The sequence below is a fragment of the Gopherus evgoodei genome, chromosome 2, assembly GCF_007399415.2.
Source record: "Gopherus evgoodei ecotype Sinaloan lineage chromosome 2, rGopEvg1_v1.p, whole genome shotgun sequence".
Taxonomy (NCBI): Eukaryota; Metazoa; Chordata; order Testudines; family Testudinidae; genus Gopherus; species Gopherus evgoodei.
In genome coordinates this window covers 147,058,024-147,072,696 of record NC_044323.1, presented here as the reverse complement: position 1 = coordinate 147,072,696, position 14,673 = coordinate 147,058,024, and the positions used below count along the sequence as shown (strand labels likewise).

The 14,673-nt window shown below is 56.8% G+C and overlaps 1 long non-coding RNA gene across 1 annotated transcript; it reads right to left on the bottom strand.

Annotated features, from left to right (window-relative positions):
• Window positions 1-4,356: 4,356 nt before the first annotated feature.
• LOC115646202 lies at window positions 4,357-7,091 on the bottom strand. The gene is made up of 2 exons (XR_003998970.1): window positions 6,194-7,091; window positions 4,357-5,166 (listed from the first exon to the last, which is right to left on the bottom strand). It is a non-coding gene; the product is annotated as an uncharacterized LOC115646202 (long non-coding RNA).
• Window positions 7,092-14,673: the final 7,582 nt, after the last annotated feature.

The window sequence follows — 14,673 nt, the reverse complement described above, 5'->3', positions numbered from 1 at the left end:
TAGGGTGGAAACTCACTGAACCAGTTCCAGAATAGCGCACTGGCCCCTAGGATGGGCCTCTGCAGTGTGGGTGCCCAAGTGGAGCTGTGTAGGGCCTGAGTGAGTGCCCAATCCCTTCTAGTGCTGTTGCTGCCTGGAACTTCTCTGAATCCAGCATGATGGGCACCCATGTTACACGGTTGCTCTGGGAACACTGGCCTTCCTGATGCTGTGACCTAGCAAACCCACTGCACCCAGCCAGCCAGGTGACCTCAAACCATCCCCACTCTAGGGCAGATGCTGGACTTGGCATCCCAGCTTCTTCACTGGCCCAGCCATCCCTCCCCAGGAAGGGTGGGGGTGGACAACCCAAAGGAAAGAAGTTACAAGGCCATGCTTCTCTCCACCCTGACCCCCCACGTTTAGACCAGGGTAGAAGCCTGTTGGACCTCTGAGCTGCAGTTCCATGGAGGGGAGGGGTGTTCTTCCCATTGTGGGCCCCCAACCACTTTAGGGGTCACAGGTAACCACAACAGGTCATGCTGGGAGCCTGCTGCATGGCTTGGGTATGTGCTGGGTCCAGTAGACTAGGAGTGGGGGAAAGGGTGCACATGCCACTTCTGCTCTGGGGGGCAGCTCTGGCCAGACCAGCCTCACGTTAGCATGAGGTGATCCAGGGCTTTACCTCTTCCTGGGCGCATGAGCAATAGTGCTCCCCGCATGCCTGTCCCTGTGCAGTTTAAGACCCACCTGTGCTGCTTAGCCCTTTAATTGCCTGGCCGGGGCTGGCCTGGCACACAGAGCCCTCGTGTTCATCCTGATCCCCAGTGTCTCCTGCTTTGCAGGCTGCAGTCTGTAATTAGAGCATTACGTTAATTGATATACACCCCATGTCATGGGGGCAGCATAAATTAGCAGGAAACGTAGGTGTGGAAGATAACGGAGGCAGTGACTCTGAGTGAGCCCCTGGGTGCTTTCCCAGGCCTGTATCAGTGGGCTGAGGGGCACGTGCTCCCTCTGTTCTGTTGAGCAGTTCTAGGGTTAATAATGTGTCTGAATAAATCCTGCAGATGTGGCTCTCCTGGCTGCAATGGGTGAGGAGGAAGGTGTGTGCCTCCATTACAGAAGCTATTCCCTTGTTCACAGATGCCACCTGCAGAGGGTGCTCTGTGCTGCCCTGCCATGGATGTGGCATCCCCACAGAAACCCAGTCTGCTGCTTCCGTGTCCCTCCAGCTCGCTGCGCTGCAGGAGTAGTTCCAGCCTTGTCCTATGGATCCCGTCCGCCAAGCAGGCCGAATTCCCTGCAGCAGGCACCGTTCTGACTCCTGCTGCTGAGAAGCTCTCCACCTGCCCCAGCAGGGCCGGCTGCGGCCACAGCCTGGTGGATCTCCAACCCTTGTACCTCATCCTCAGTGAATTGGGTGACATCTCCCCATGGTCTAGTGTAGTATTTTCAGGCACCCCAGACTGCTGTGTGGAAACTAAAAGGCACAACCCAAGCAACGCCTTCCCCTCCAGCAGATGTGCAGACCACAGCCAGGGGCCTAGACGTTGCTGTATAGCAAACCCTGGCAGCTAGTAGCAGAGGGCTGCGTGGGGACCTCTCCTGGGCTGGATCCTGCTGCTGTGGGCAGGCCCTTTGGCAGGAGGAATTCCTGTACAGAGATGTCCCAGCCCGTACTTGGATACAGCCTGAAAAGCTATGCCGGAGGTGGGGGAAGGAGTTGGTTCCTGCTCTGGGTTGTGATGAGCTCTGTAGAATAGGAGGAATGAGAGGTGGAAATGCTGGTGTCTCCCATCCAAGGTCAGCCCCCTCAGGAGGCGGGTTGGTGCCACCTTGACCCCAGTGCCTGTCTGCCATCACTCATCTGGCTTTGCAAAGAGGCATGAGACTTCTTCCTGGATTACAGATGGGGAAACTGAGGAAGTAGAAAAGTCAGGGCTAGAATCCAGCAGTGGTGGTTGCTAGTCCTGTGCTTTAACCAATAGACTCTGCTGCTCCAATCTCGGGGGATCTGATAGCATGCTCTCTGTCACAGGGGGTGGTTTGATCTGCTACCCCAGGGCTGGTAGCAGGGACGGAATGGGGAGAGGTGGGTGATTCCTCAGCCTGCAGCAGCTCTGGGCTTTCCCACACACTGGCTGCTGGGATCTAGCATGTTGCTGTGCAGAGGTGAAACACTGAATCCAGCCTAGAACTGGGGGCAGGTAGCAGCCCTGATTTGTGCTGGCTCTAGGAAGGAACCCCTGGCCCCTCCACCTGCTGCTTGGCTATGGGCACCTTCCACCAAGCTCCAGCCCAATGTCAGTGCAAGGTCACTGGCAGCTGTCACAGTCAGATGTCACCAACTCATTTAGATCAACTCGCCTCTCGCCTGCTCCCGGCGCTGCTCTGCCAGACTGCAGCTCTGCAATCCCCAGTGTGCCAGATGCATGTGCGTGGAGGCGCTGGGCCCCCAGACTGATTTACCCACAGCATCTGCCATGCCCCAGCGGTGCTAGGAGACAGGGGCCTCCAGAGATTTATGTGAAAGGCAAGAGACAGGGTACTGCAGGCTGGGGGTGGCTGACAGTCCCCTGGGAGCTCACTGGACTCAGGGGCCATGTGGGGATGCTGCTTCTCAAGCAGAGCCGTGCAGTATCTCATCCCTGCAGGAGACAGCCCTGCACCCGTGAAGGGTGTCCCAGAGAATTAGCTCCTGGGGTTCCACTCCGAACTGTGCCACTGGTTCACTGCATGATGTGTTAATCTGTGATTTGGTTTCCCCATCTATGCAACAGGAGTGGTATTTATTTCCAGCGGGGGGGAGGGGGGGATTCTCTGAGCCCCCCACACGGCAGACGTGCCCTCCATCCCCACCCCGGTTTTCAGAGGGCAGCTCGGATCCCTCTGGCTCAGCTGCAGGCTGGATCCCGGGTGTCTGCACGGTGGTTGGAGGAGGATGGAGCCCTTGTGGGATCGGCTGTGTCTGGCCCTGGAGCTAAAGCCCCATCTTCTGCCCTGTGAATCATCCCCAGGGTGAGAGCCTGCAGCCAGGTGGGAGAATCCAGGGGACCAGTCAGTGGGTCTAAGCCCTTCCCCTGGGAGTGAACCTGTCGGGGGAAGAGAGGGGCTGTGAGACCACAGCAGGGACCATGCTGCGGGAGGGGTTCCCATGCATGTGAGGGGACGGGGAGAGGGCTGCGTGGGCCTAGCAGGCACAGCCACACCCTGGCCTGGCCCGCTGAGTTCTCATGTGCTTGTTTCCCATGGGGACAGGAGGTCCCCAGGCTGCACTGCCAGGGGCCATGACTCACTGGGTGTTCCCTTTGGATGCATGGAAGGGCCTAGGACCCCCCGCTGAGTGGAAGCAGCCCCCGCAAAGAACGGATTAGTGTCACCCCCTGATCACACCCCTCGGCTATCTGAGACACACAGGGAGGACACAGTCTCACATAGGATGCACACACACGGGATGCACACAGCTGGGATACATGTGTGCATGCACACAGGACATACAGAGATGGGTAACCCATGTGTATGCAGAGGATACACACACACAGATGGGATATGTGTGTGCACACGAGATAGGCACACAGAACACACACCAGACACACACATGGAATATGCACATGCACACTGATGGGATACACACGTGTACACATGTATGCATTCACACACGCAGGATGTGTATACACAACACCCCTGCCTGAGCTCAGAGCATTCCCCAGAGCACCCCATTCCCAGCCCCCATCCCAAATGGGCACGTGGAGCAGCCTGAGATTAGGCTCCAAGATTAGGCTGCCCTGCCCTGTTGCCCTGAGCTCTGTGGTTGGCTGCAGGGATGGGAAAACCCTGCCCAGTGCTGGCAACATTCCCATCCACGATCCTCCTGGGTGCAAGCAACACTGCACTACTACTGCGTAACCCGCCCGGGATCCAGTTGGCAGAACTGGGCAGCATCATGGGTTCTGCTAATCAGTTGGCACCATTGAGGTCAACAGTTTTTGGGGCCAAAATCTATTGACATTGGCTTTGGGTGAGGTCAAATGGAACTTCGATGCTGGGAAGGGCAAAAATTATTTCTGAAGCCAGCGCACGGGTTGGGAGAATTTCCCAGATGCTTCCATGATTTAACGGATGCTGGCCACACACAGGGGCTCTCTGGCCTGCACGTTTGCCTTTCGATATCAGCGGGAGAGAGGATTTGCCTGCACTTCCTGTCCTAGCCCTTGCCAGAAGCTGTGGTCTGGCATTGCTACATGCTGGTAGACAACGGCAATGCTCCACCCCAGAGATGGCTGCATTTCAGCGAGACTTGAAAGGTTCATGCTGCAATATGAAATGGCTCAAGGTCTTGTGGGATTCAAATGGCTAATAAATATGAACTGCTAATAAAGAGCGACACCTCATATGTGTGATTTAATTAGCAAGTGGTGTCATTATCCACACTGGAACAGAGTGCCGAATGGAATGGAGGCAATTGGTGGTTGTGCCGGGTGCTGCCCAGACCCCAACTGAAATTGGGGCCCAGTTGTGCCAGGTGCTGCACAGACAATTCCTGTTCCAAAGAGCTCAAAAAAGACATGACAGTCGAAGGGTGGGAGGGGAAACAAAGGCAGAGAAGAAGTGACTTACTGAAGCTCACACATAAGCCTAGCAGCAGATCTGGGGAGAGAACTGAGCTCTCATGCCTCCTGTGCAGCCCTCTCCACACCACTAGACCCCGCTGGCCTTGGGCAAGCTGAATGCAGATGTTCCTATTGTCTCACAGGCCCCTGAGGATACACCATTTGGGAGAATGGACAGCATCAGTTGCCCTTCCACACACATCAGGGATGGGCCAGGCGAGAGCAACAGTTGGAAGATAGAAGAAAAACACAAGATGCGCTTTAAAAACAAAAATATTCCATGTTTTTTGAGCCAATCTCCTGATGTTTTGGGGTCTGACTCGTGTTTTTTGCTCTCTTGAGGTTGGCAACAGCGGGACCTGCTCACGGGAGCCTGTGGTGCAGTGTTCGGAACCCCCTGGAGCTCTCCAAGGGCTTCATGCCCAGATCTATGGCAGTGCCGGAGCCCAGGTGGGAGGAGATGCTGGCCGGTAGCACCACTGCCAGGGCATTGCCTGCCAGGTGGGACGCAGTCTCCGAGCCAGCCAGAGATGGTGAAAGCAGTACCTGCGAGAGTTGAGCATCAGCGAGGAACCTAGGAAACCAAAACCCACAGACTGTACTTACCAGTGTTATGGGGGAAACTGAGGCATGGGGTGGGGAAAGGGACTGCCCTGAGGTCACACAATGAGAACAGAACACAGGAGGCCTGGCTCTCAGGCCTGTGGCCTATTCTCGCATGCTGGCAGCTGGCAGCTTTTGGTCACAGCATGAAATCCTGGAAGAAGCAGCCCTTGCCTGACACGGCTGAAAGACTTTGCCCCCAGAGCTTGGCAGCAGTGCAGGGTCCCAGTTGGCCCTGAGCTGTGGGCACCATGGGGTTATGGCAGAAATCAGCCCAGCCTTGCAGCCCCCAACCCATGGGATGCTATGGGAAAGCCAGGCTGCTGCTCCCACAGAAATGCCAGCTATGGAAGGTGACGGGCTTGGGAGGTAGGGGCCAGCAGGGCCCAGTTGAGCACGGGAGCCTTCCCCCCCCCCACCGCCTGGCACAGAGCATGGGCAGGACCCTGACATCTGGTGTGGGCTCTGTTATATAAGCTGCTCCTTGGGCAGTGGGCGCAGGGCCTGGTCCTGGGAAGGTTGCTCAGTGCTTTCACTACTCACGGGAGCCATGCCAGGGCAGGTTGGGGGGGCATTGGACTCTTCACCCGGGAACCAGAAACCCCAGCGGAAGCTCATTCAGAGCCCTGGCTGGCAGCACCATGGATGCCACAGGGGCTGAATACAAATGGGCTGTCCCTGCAGGCTGGGCACAGGATCACCAGGAGGCAGCAGCTTTCACAGGATTGCCAGTGCAGGGACCACAGGCAGCAGGGGTCTGCTCAGGGAGGGGCATGGGGGTTACAACAGCGGGACTGGGCGTCAGGCCTCCTCTGATATCAACACAGAGCAGCATGGGCTTTAAAACCAACCCTACCAAAACACACACACACCCCTGCTCCCCACGCACTATCCCCTGTGAGAGAACAAGCCACACGTGATAGGTGCTTCATGCATGACTGCAAGGAGCCCAGATATCATGGTGATGGGGTGGGATAAGAACTTATAAGAATTCCTACCTAGCACGTTTCATCCGTAGATCTAGAGCACTTTACCAAGGAGCTGAGTATCATTCCCCTGGAGCATCAGAACTGGTAGCACTGCCTGGAGTTAGCATTCCCTGGCATGTCCTAGGATAAGATCTTGCTTGTCACTTGACCATAATTGAACCGGTTTGGGCTGGTTCCAGCCTCCAGCTGCATATTTTGGAAAAGCTTCAGCTAAAAGGCTCAGCTGTTTCCAAGCAGGAGATATGGGGTCTTGGTTGGCCCACGCTAGGGCCACAGCAGCGACCTGAGGGCTTGAGTTAAACCCTCCCCCAGCTGCTGCAGGGGAGGTGGGAAGGGGGCAAACAGTGGATGGAGCTGGGTTGGGACAGCTCTGTGCTCTGGGTGATGGTGGGGGGGGGAGGGGGAGCAGGAAACAGCTGAGGCAACTAAAACAACCAGCAGCTGCATTGGCTAGGACCACACAGTAACCAAGTACCAGGGCTAGGCATGGCCGACAGGATCAGAGCAGGGAGGACTGGGGGTGGTTGGGGAATCTAGCTCCATACACCCCCATCTAGGTTTTCTTTCTTTTTTTCTTTCTCATGCTCAACATTAGGGGACCGAGGACTCTACACTCTAATAATAGCTAATAATCATCCTTCACTCTCTTTAGCCCCTTCCAGGTTGGGATCCCAAAGTACTTTTCAAACATCAGCAAACACTGCCCTCGACACCTCCTGCTCCTGTCTTCCTGCGGCTGTCAGGATTATCCACACTGGACAGCTGGGTAAACTGAGGCACAGCACCAGGGCATGACTTGCCCTGAGGTCACATGCTGGGTCTTCTGATTGCCAGCGCTACACTGACCACGCCCTGCGATAAGAATCCCAAGGGCAGAATGTCACAGAGGGTGGGGGAGACAAGGCCCTGCACCCCCGGCTTCCTGCGATTCACCATGACTCTCAGTCAGCCAGTAAAGCAGGTTTATTTAGACGACAGGAACACAGTCCAAGAAAGGTCTTGCAGGCACAGACAACAGGACCCCCTCAGTTAGGTCCCTCTTGGAGGTGGGGGGGCAGGGAGACCAGAGCCCCATCTAGGCTCCCCTCCATTTTCCCAGCCAGCTCCAAACTGAAACTCCCTCCTGCCAACTTACTCAGCCTCCTCGTGGCTCCTCCCCCAGCCTTTGTCCAGTTTCCCGGGCAGAGGTGTCACCTGGCCCCAACCTCCTTTCTGGGTTCTCATGTTCCCTGCTCAGGTATCTTCCCTCAAGGAAAGCCTCCCATCCCCCAACGCAGACAGTCCCAGCCACACTCCCCTGCAACCTTCCCAGGTCAATACTCCCCACTCAGTCTTCAAAGAACACATTAAGAACAGTCCCACTTCGTCACACACAGCTTTCCGTGGAGATAGGTTCGGGCTGGGGCCGTTCAGAAGCTTGTCTCTAGCAGTGAGCAGGGAAAGGCCCTGCCTGATTCCTGGCTCCGTGCCCGTACCCTGGATGATGCTCCGATGAGGGACAGATCCTGTCCCTACCCATGCAGCTGCCCATGGCCCCAGCCGGCCGACTGGTGGGTGTTTAACAAGCATTCCTGGGCTGTTTCTCCCACCTAGAATCTTGCCAGCCCATTTTGGAGGGTGTTGCCCAGAACCATGCAGCTGATAATGCCGGCATGCAGCTCAGCCTGTGTCAGGACGGAGAACTCCAGAGTGTCTGAGAAAAACAGCCCCTTCAAGGCTGCCATCTGCCCCCCGCCTCGCCCCCACCGATCTTGGCTTGGTGTGTAAGGTGGCGGGGGAGGGAGGGCCTGGAACCCCTGCTTCCTCCTGCAGCCTGTCCCTGGGGGAGAGAGAAGGCAGCAGGCGGCTGTGCTGACACCATCCTTATCAGGGCAGAGCAGCAAGGGATAGGCCCCACTGTCAGCACAGGGCCTTTCTCGTGCCTTATCAGTCAGGCCAGGCGAGGGCTGGCCAGCAGCTGGGGCGGGCTGGCAGGTCTTGCTCCACGGGACAGGGCTCCCTGCCAGGGAGGACAGAGCCCGAGGCAGGCTGTGCTACTGTTGCCAGGGCCAGCCTTAGAGAAAATGGTACTCTGGGAGAACTTGCATTTTGGTGCCCTTGGCCCCTAGGGTTGTGGCACTCCCCATTCCCCCCAGCCCCTTCACTGTGCCCCCTTCATCCCTGCCTGCTCCCACTCCCCTAATCCCTACACCCCCTTTGCTCCCAACCTCTGCCCCCCTCCTGTGCCATAATCCCTACACTGTGCCACTTCACCCCTAATCCCTGCACCTCCCTCCTTAGCCCCTAACCCCTGCACTGTGCCCCCTCATCCCAACCCCTGCTCCCTCCTGAGCCCCTAACCCCTGCCCTGTGCCCCCTCATCGCAATCCCCTGACCCCTCCTGTGCCCCCTCATCCCAACCCCTGCCCTCTGTTGCCCTGCGCAGCCCTAGGGGGCTGTGAGGGGGGAGGAAGAAGCCATGACAGGGCTTCCTGCATCCAGATCACTTTCCCTGCGGGCTGTTTAAGGGAAGGGCAGGAGAGCAGCAGCCTCTGCATGGGCCAGGTGGGGAAGTGACCTGGATCCAGGCAGCCCTGGGGTGTGTGAAGGAGGAGGAGTGTGTGACAGTGTGTGTGTCTGAGTGAGTGTAGGAGCACTCAGGGGCAGGAGCCTGAGCTAGGCTTGTGCAGACAGAAGCAGCCGCCAACAGCTCCGGCCCCAGAGAGGAGCAGCACTGACGGACTCCCTCTGTCCTGTCACCCCAGCTCAGTAGGAATTGGGGACACCACGCAGCACCATCAGCCCCCCCTGCAGAGCAGACAGGAGGAGGCTCCCAGTCTGGGGTGGCCAGGGGCGACTCTAGGGATGTATGGGGGGAGGGGGGACAGGAACAGCAGTGGCTGAGCACATGGAGCAGGGCGGGGAGGTACCCGAGGGCTGGGGGGGGGCACTCCAGCTCCTGTTTGCCCACCTACTCCCTGCAGCTCAGGTTTCTCCCCCTCTCAGATGGCTCTGAGCACAGGTCAGGTGGGAATCCAAACCCACCTTGGGCGGGAGCCTGTACACCCAGCCCAGAGGGAGGCCCTGTTACATTTCCCGCACACACCCCACCGCCCCAGGTTTTCCTGAGCCTCCCTGGCAGAACGCTGAGCCCCTAGGCACCTTTCCAGGCTCTGGGCAGCCGCTCCAGTCCCAGATCTGCTATGGAACTGAGGCCTGTGAGAGGGCTGCACCCCTCCTTACTCATGGCAGGCCATGGGGGTTCTGGTTTATAAGAGTGCGGGGGGTGGGGGGAAAGGGAGCCCTGTATAAATCCAGCAGGCTGATCGGGCACTTCATGTCCTGCCCGCCGGGAGCTTTCTTTCCTTCTGCAGTAGCCGGGGGTGCGGTCCTGGCCGCCCCCACTCAAAGGAGGTGCTCCATAGTGGTACTGGGGTATTTCTGGGTTGAGGGTCCTTGGCTCACGCTCACACCCTTGCTGCCTTAGCTGCTTCCCCACCATTCCCAACTGGGGGGGGAGAGAGTGAGGCACCCTGCAGCCCGCTTAGAGAGAGGGGCCCCAGGGAGTTTCCACGCAGTGTCTGGGCAGCCGGGAGGGCACAGCCGCTGGCTGGCACCTGGGGTAGGTGAAGGCCAGAGGTGAAAGTAAGCCAGTCCAGTCCGGTACAGGGTACTGGCAAGAACCGGTACGCCATGCCAGACTGGACCGGCTTCCTGGCAGTGATTTAAAGGGTCCTGGAGCTCCAGCCCCTGGGAAGCCCCACGCCCTTTAAAGCACCATCCGAGCCCTGCTGCCAGAAATCCAGCAGCAATTTAAAGGGCCTGGGGCTCCCCACAGTGGCAGGAATGCTGGGCCCTCTAAATCACTGCTGGAGCCCTGCTGCTGCTACCCCAGCCCTAACCTGAGTCCTGCTGCCCCAGGGTAGCAGCGGCAGGGCTCCCATGGTGATTTAAAGGGCCCGGACCTCTGCAGAGGCCAGTGTCCTGAGTCCTTTAATTCGATCATGAGCGCTGGGGCTCCCAGCTGCCTCTGGGGTGATTGAAAGGCCCCACCTCTTCCGGCTGAGGCCATGCCCCACTCAGGACTCCGGCATACTGGTAAGTCCTTTAAGTTACTTTCATCCCGGTGAAGGCTGCTCTCCATGAGGCCCTGCTGAGCAGGCACAGACCACCTGTGTGGTCACATGGCTACTATACAGGGTGGACTAGTGGCTATAGTGGGGGATTGAAGTCAGGACTCCTGGGCTCTGTTCCTGGGGAAGCTCGCAGCGCCATGATAGAATCACTGTGCCATTGCTCCTGGGGAAGCTCACAGCGCTGCACTGAACTGCAGTCTTCTCAAACAGAAGGTCCTGCAGCCAAGGCCCAGCCACCCCACTCCTTTGCCTACCATTCCCCCTATTGGTGACTCATCTGTTAGGGAGGCAGGGCCCTGACACATAGTCAGCATCCTGCATCCTTGCTGGCTGGCTCTGTGCCCCCTGGTTAGGGGAATCTCTGGCATTCAAGAACAGGCTGGCATCATGGAGTGAGACAGAGAGCCTGACCTGCGGTGGCTGGAGCCCAGCTGATCTCATCGTGTCACAACAAACACAGGGGGTTGTGGAGTTACTCTGCCATGAGAACTCTGCCAGAACTGAGGGGTGTGGGGCTGGTGTACCCTTCTTGGGAAATGCCTGGGCACTGGGGGGCTCTATGCCACCCCTAGAGGGGACCCCGATGCAAGAGTCATTCCAAAGGGGGTGGATTGGGAGCAAGAGCTGGTGGCTGAGCTGGGCTGTCCTGCACAACAGGGAGGGCAGCGTGGGGAATCCCCTCCCCACTATGGTACCAGCTACCTTCTCTCAGTCCTTGGGCTGGCCCTAGTGTCAGCACAGCAGACGATTCAGTGGCTAGTATTCGCAGGGCACTGTTCTGAGGAAGCTCACAGCTCTGGGAATCACACAGCACACCCTGAGCCAGGGCATCTGTGAAGGTGGCTGGATTAGCAGAGCTGTCCAGAGTGACTGAAGGGGGACAGAGGGGAGGGGGCAGACTCAGCTCCTGGGGCAGACTGGCTTCACAGCTCCCACCACCCTGGGCACCTGCCAATCAGGCCAGGGGACTGGGCAGCAAAGGGTGGGGTGTAGGACCCTAGCTTTCCCACCAGCTGCTGAGTGAGGTGTGGGGGCAGACGCCTCGAGCCCTGGGTTGGATTTGGACTCTGCAGCTTGGAAGTGGCTGAGCAGGACATGAGGATTGGGGTCAGGGCAGCTTCACCTGGGGCCCCCTTCCAGTGCCCTGCAGGGTCACTTCAGTGTGACCACGTTGACCCCAGTGCAGTCACTCCTCATAGACCTTGGTGAGAGTAAAGGCCAGGTCTGGCCTGGGGCACGGGCCGGAGGGATGGTGAAAGGGGGAAATGGAGCTGTGGGGCAGAGAAAGCAAATGCAGAATCTCCTCCTCCCTCCCCCTCCAGCTCGGCATGGCACAGTTCGCACAGCGGAAGGGAACCTGGGAGCTGAACTCAGCAGGCGAATCCACCACCAGGGGGCGCCTGGGCACCAAAAAACTGGGGACCCGAAGCCCACTGGAACTCAGCCTTCCAATGCAGGAGCACATCGATCTATCCCCAGACCTCCACCCCGCAATTAATCCAGCTCCAGGCCCCCCTGCAATCTCTCTATCCCCACACATCTATCTATCTATTTATGTTGTGCTGATCACCCGGCACATGAGCTCCTGGCACTCAAAATGCTGATGGACAAGGTGCTGGAACTAGGGGTGCTGGGGGTGTGGCACCCTCTAGTTTGAAGTGGTTTCCATCATATCCAGGATTTAAAGTTTGGTTCAATGACTCTCAGTGCCCCCACTATAACCCTCTGCTAACGGGTGCGCTGGGAATACTGGGTTGGGAGCTGCTCACACTGGCCCACTGGGCAGGTGCTGAAAGCCATGGAGAGCTGGAGAGCACAGTGCATTGTGGGGAGTGTTGGGGGTCATTGTGCTGTGTCCTGGACCTGTGCCCCCAGGTTCGGAGCTGGGGTCTTGGTGAGTGGGCTGACTGCCAGGACATGACTCACCCCATAGCCAAACACCTCTGAGAGGGGAGTGGGGTCTAGTGATTTGAGGACAAGGGCTGGGAGCCAGGACTCTTGGGTTCTCTCCCTGGCTCGGGAAGGGGGCTGGCTGATGCCCAGAAATGAGGCTGAAATCCAGATGGGAGGAGAGGGGTCTGATTACCTCTCCGGCTGTTGTCCTACTCCATCTCCCAGGGAGAATCAGTTCCTAAGATGGACAGTGGGTCCCTTTTTGGCCTCCTTGGTGCGTTCCCATGCTTAAGAGTGGAATGAAGCATATGTCAAAGAGTTCTGTGGCAGATGTATTGGATTAGTCTATAAGGTGCCACAGGACTCTTTGTCGCTTTTTACAGATCCAGTCTAACACGGCTACCCCTCTGATACATGAAGTGTGTGTGTGTGTATTTCTGCATGCCCACCCCTCATGCTAACTACTATGGACCACTTCCCTCCCACAGCCAGGGAGAGAACCCAGGAGTCCTGGCTCCCAGCCCTAACCACTAGATATCACTCCTTCCCCAGAGCTGGGAAGAAAACCCAGATATAACCATAGGTGCTGGAACTAGGGGTGCAGCACCCCCTGGCTTGAAGTGGTTTCAATCATATACAGGGTTTATAGTTTGGTTCAGTGGCTCTTGGTACCCCCACTATACAAATGGTTCCAGAGCTCCGGACATAATGCTGAGCTTGATAAGTTTAAGGAGGGGATGGTGTGATGGGGCTGCCTACAATGGCATGGAGCCGATCTGCAACTGCTAGCAGCAAATACCCACACTGTCTGGAGATAGGACACTAGATGGGGAGGGTTCTCTGAGTTACTACAGAGAATCCTTTCCCAGGGGTCTGCCTGGTGGTCCTGCCCATATGCTCAGGGTCAAACTGATCGCTAGATTTGGGATCAGGAAGGAATTTTCCCCAAGGTCAGATTGGCAGAGACCCTGGGGCGGGGGGTTTGCCTCCCTCTGCAGCATGGGGCCTGAGTCACTTGCAGGTTTAAACTAGTGGGAAATGGTGGAGTCTCTGTAACTTGGGGTCTTTAAACCATGAGTTGAGGACATCAATCACTCAGCAGAGGTTCAAGGTCTGTTACAGGAGGGGGTGGGTGCGGTTCTGTGGCCTGCCATGTGCAGAAGGTGAGACTAGAGGATCAAGATGGTCCCTTCTGACCTTACAGTCTGTGAGTCTGAGCTATAGGCTTGCATGCATTCCCAAGAGCGTGCAAGCTGGTACAGCTGTTCACACTGACTGTGCTTGTCAGTCTGTGTGCAGGTATCTTGGTGGCTGTTGCTGGGTTCCTTACAGCCCTGGGGGACATGCTACGAGGGCAGGGATCAGCCCTGTGGTGACCCTCCCTGTGAAGGAAGAGGAGCTGCTGGTTCCCCAGGTGTCAGTCCTTCCCCTAAATAGACAGTCTGGTTTGTTGCTTCCCTGGTGCATCTGGAGGAGAGCAGCCTGCAGCCCTCAGCCCTGGAGCAGCGGCTTGTCTCTCCTTGCAGGAGTTTGTAAAGGTTGCAGGCAGGAGGCAACCCTTAACTGGATCATAGAATCATAGAATGCTAGGACTGGAAGGGACCTCGAGAGGTCATCTAGTCTAGTCCCCTGCACTCATGGCAGGACTATGTATTATCTAACCTATCCCTGACAGGTGTATGTCCAACCTGCTCTTAAAAATCCCCAATGATGGAGATTCCACAACCTCCTAGACAATTTATTCCAGGGCTTAACCACCCTGACAGTTCTGAAGTCTTTTCTAATGTCCAGTATAAACCTCCCTTGCTGCAATTTAAGCCCATTGCTTCTTGTCCTGTCCTCAGAGGTTAAGAACAATTTTTCTCCCTCTTCCTTGTAACGACCTTTTATGTACTTGAAAACTGTTATCATGTCACCTCTTAGTCTTCTCTTCTCCAGACTAAACAAACCCAATTTTGTCAATCTTCCCTCATAGGTCATGTTTTCTAGAACTTCCATCATTTTTGTTGCTCTTCTCTGGACTTTCTCTAATTTGTCCACATCTTTCCTGGAATGTGGCACCCAGAACTGGACACAATGCTCCAGTTGAGGCCTAGTCAGTGTGGAGTAGAGCAGAAGAATTGTTTCTTGTGTCTTGCTTACAACACTCCTGCTAATCCAGCCCAGAATGATGTTTGCTTTTTTTGCAGCAGCGTTACACTATTGACTCATATTTAGCTTGTGATCCACTATGACCCCCAGATCCCTTTCCGCAGGACTCCTTCCTAGGCAGTCATTGCCCAGGGATCCGGGGTCCCTAGCTGACCTGAGGTAACCCCTTCTTAGCTTATAGGGGAAAGGGGCCAATATAGGCGCTGACTCCGTGGCTGCTCCATGGTTGGAGCACCCACAGAAAAAAAATAGTGGATGCTGAGCACCCACCGGCAGGCCCCTCCTCCCCCTGTGGTAACAATCGGGCAAAGTACTAACAAACTTCAACAG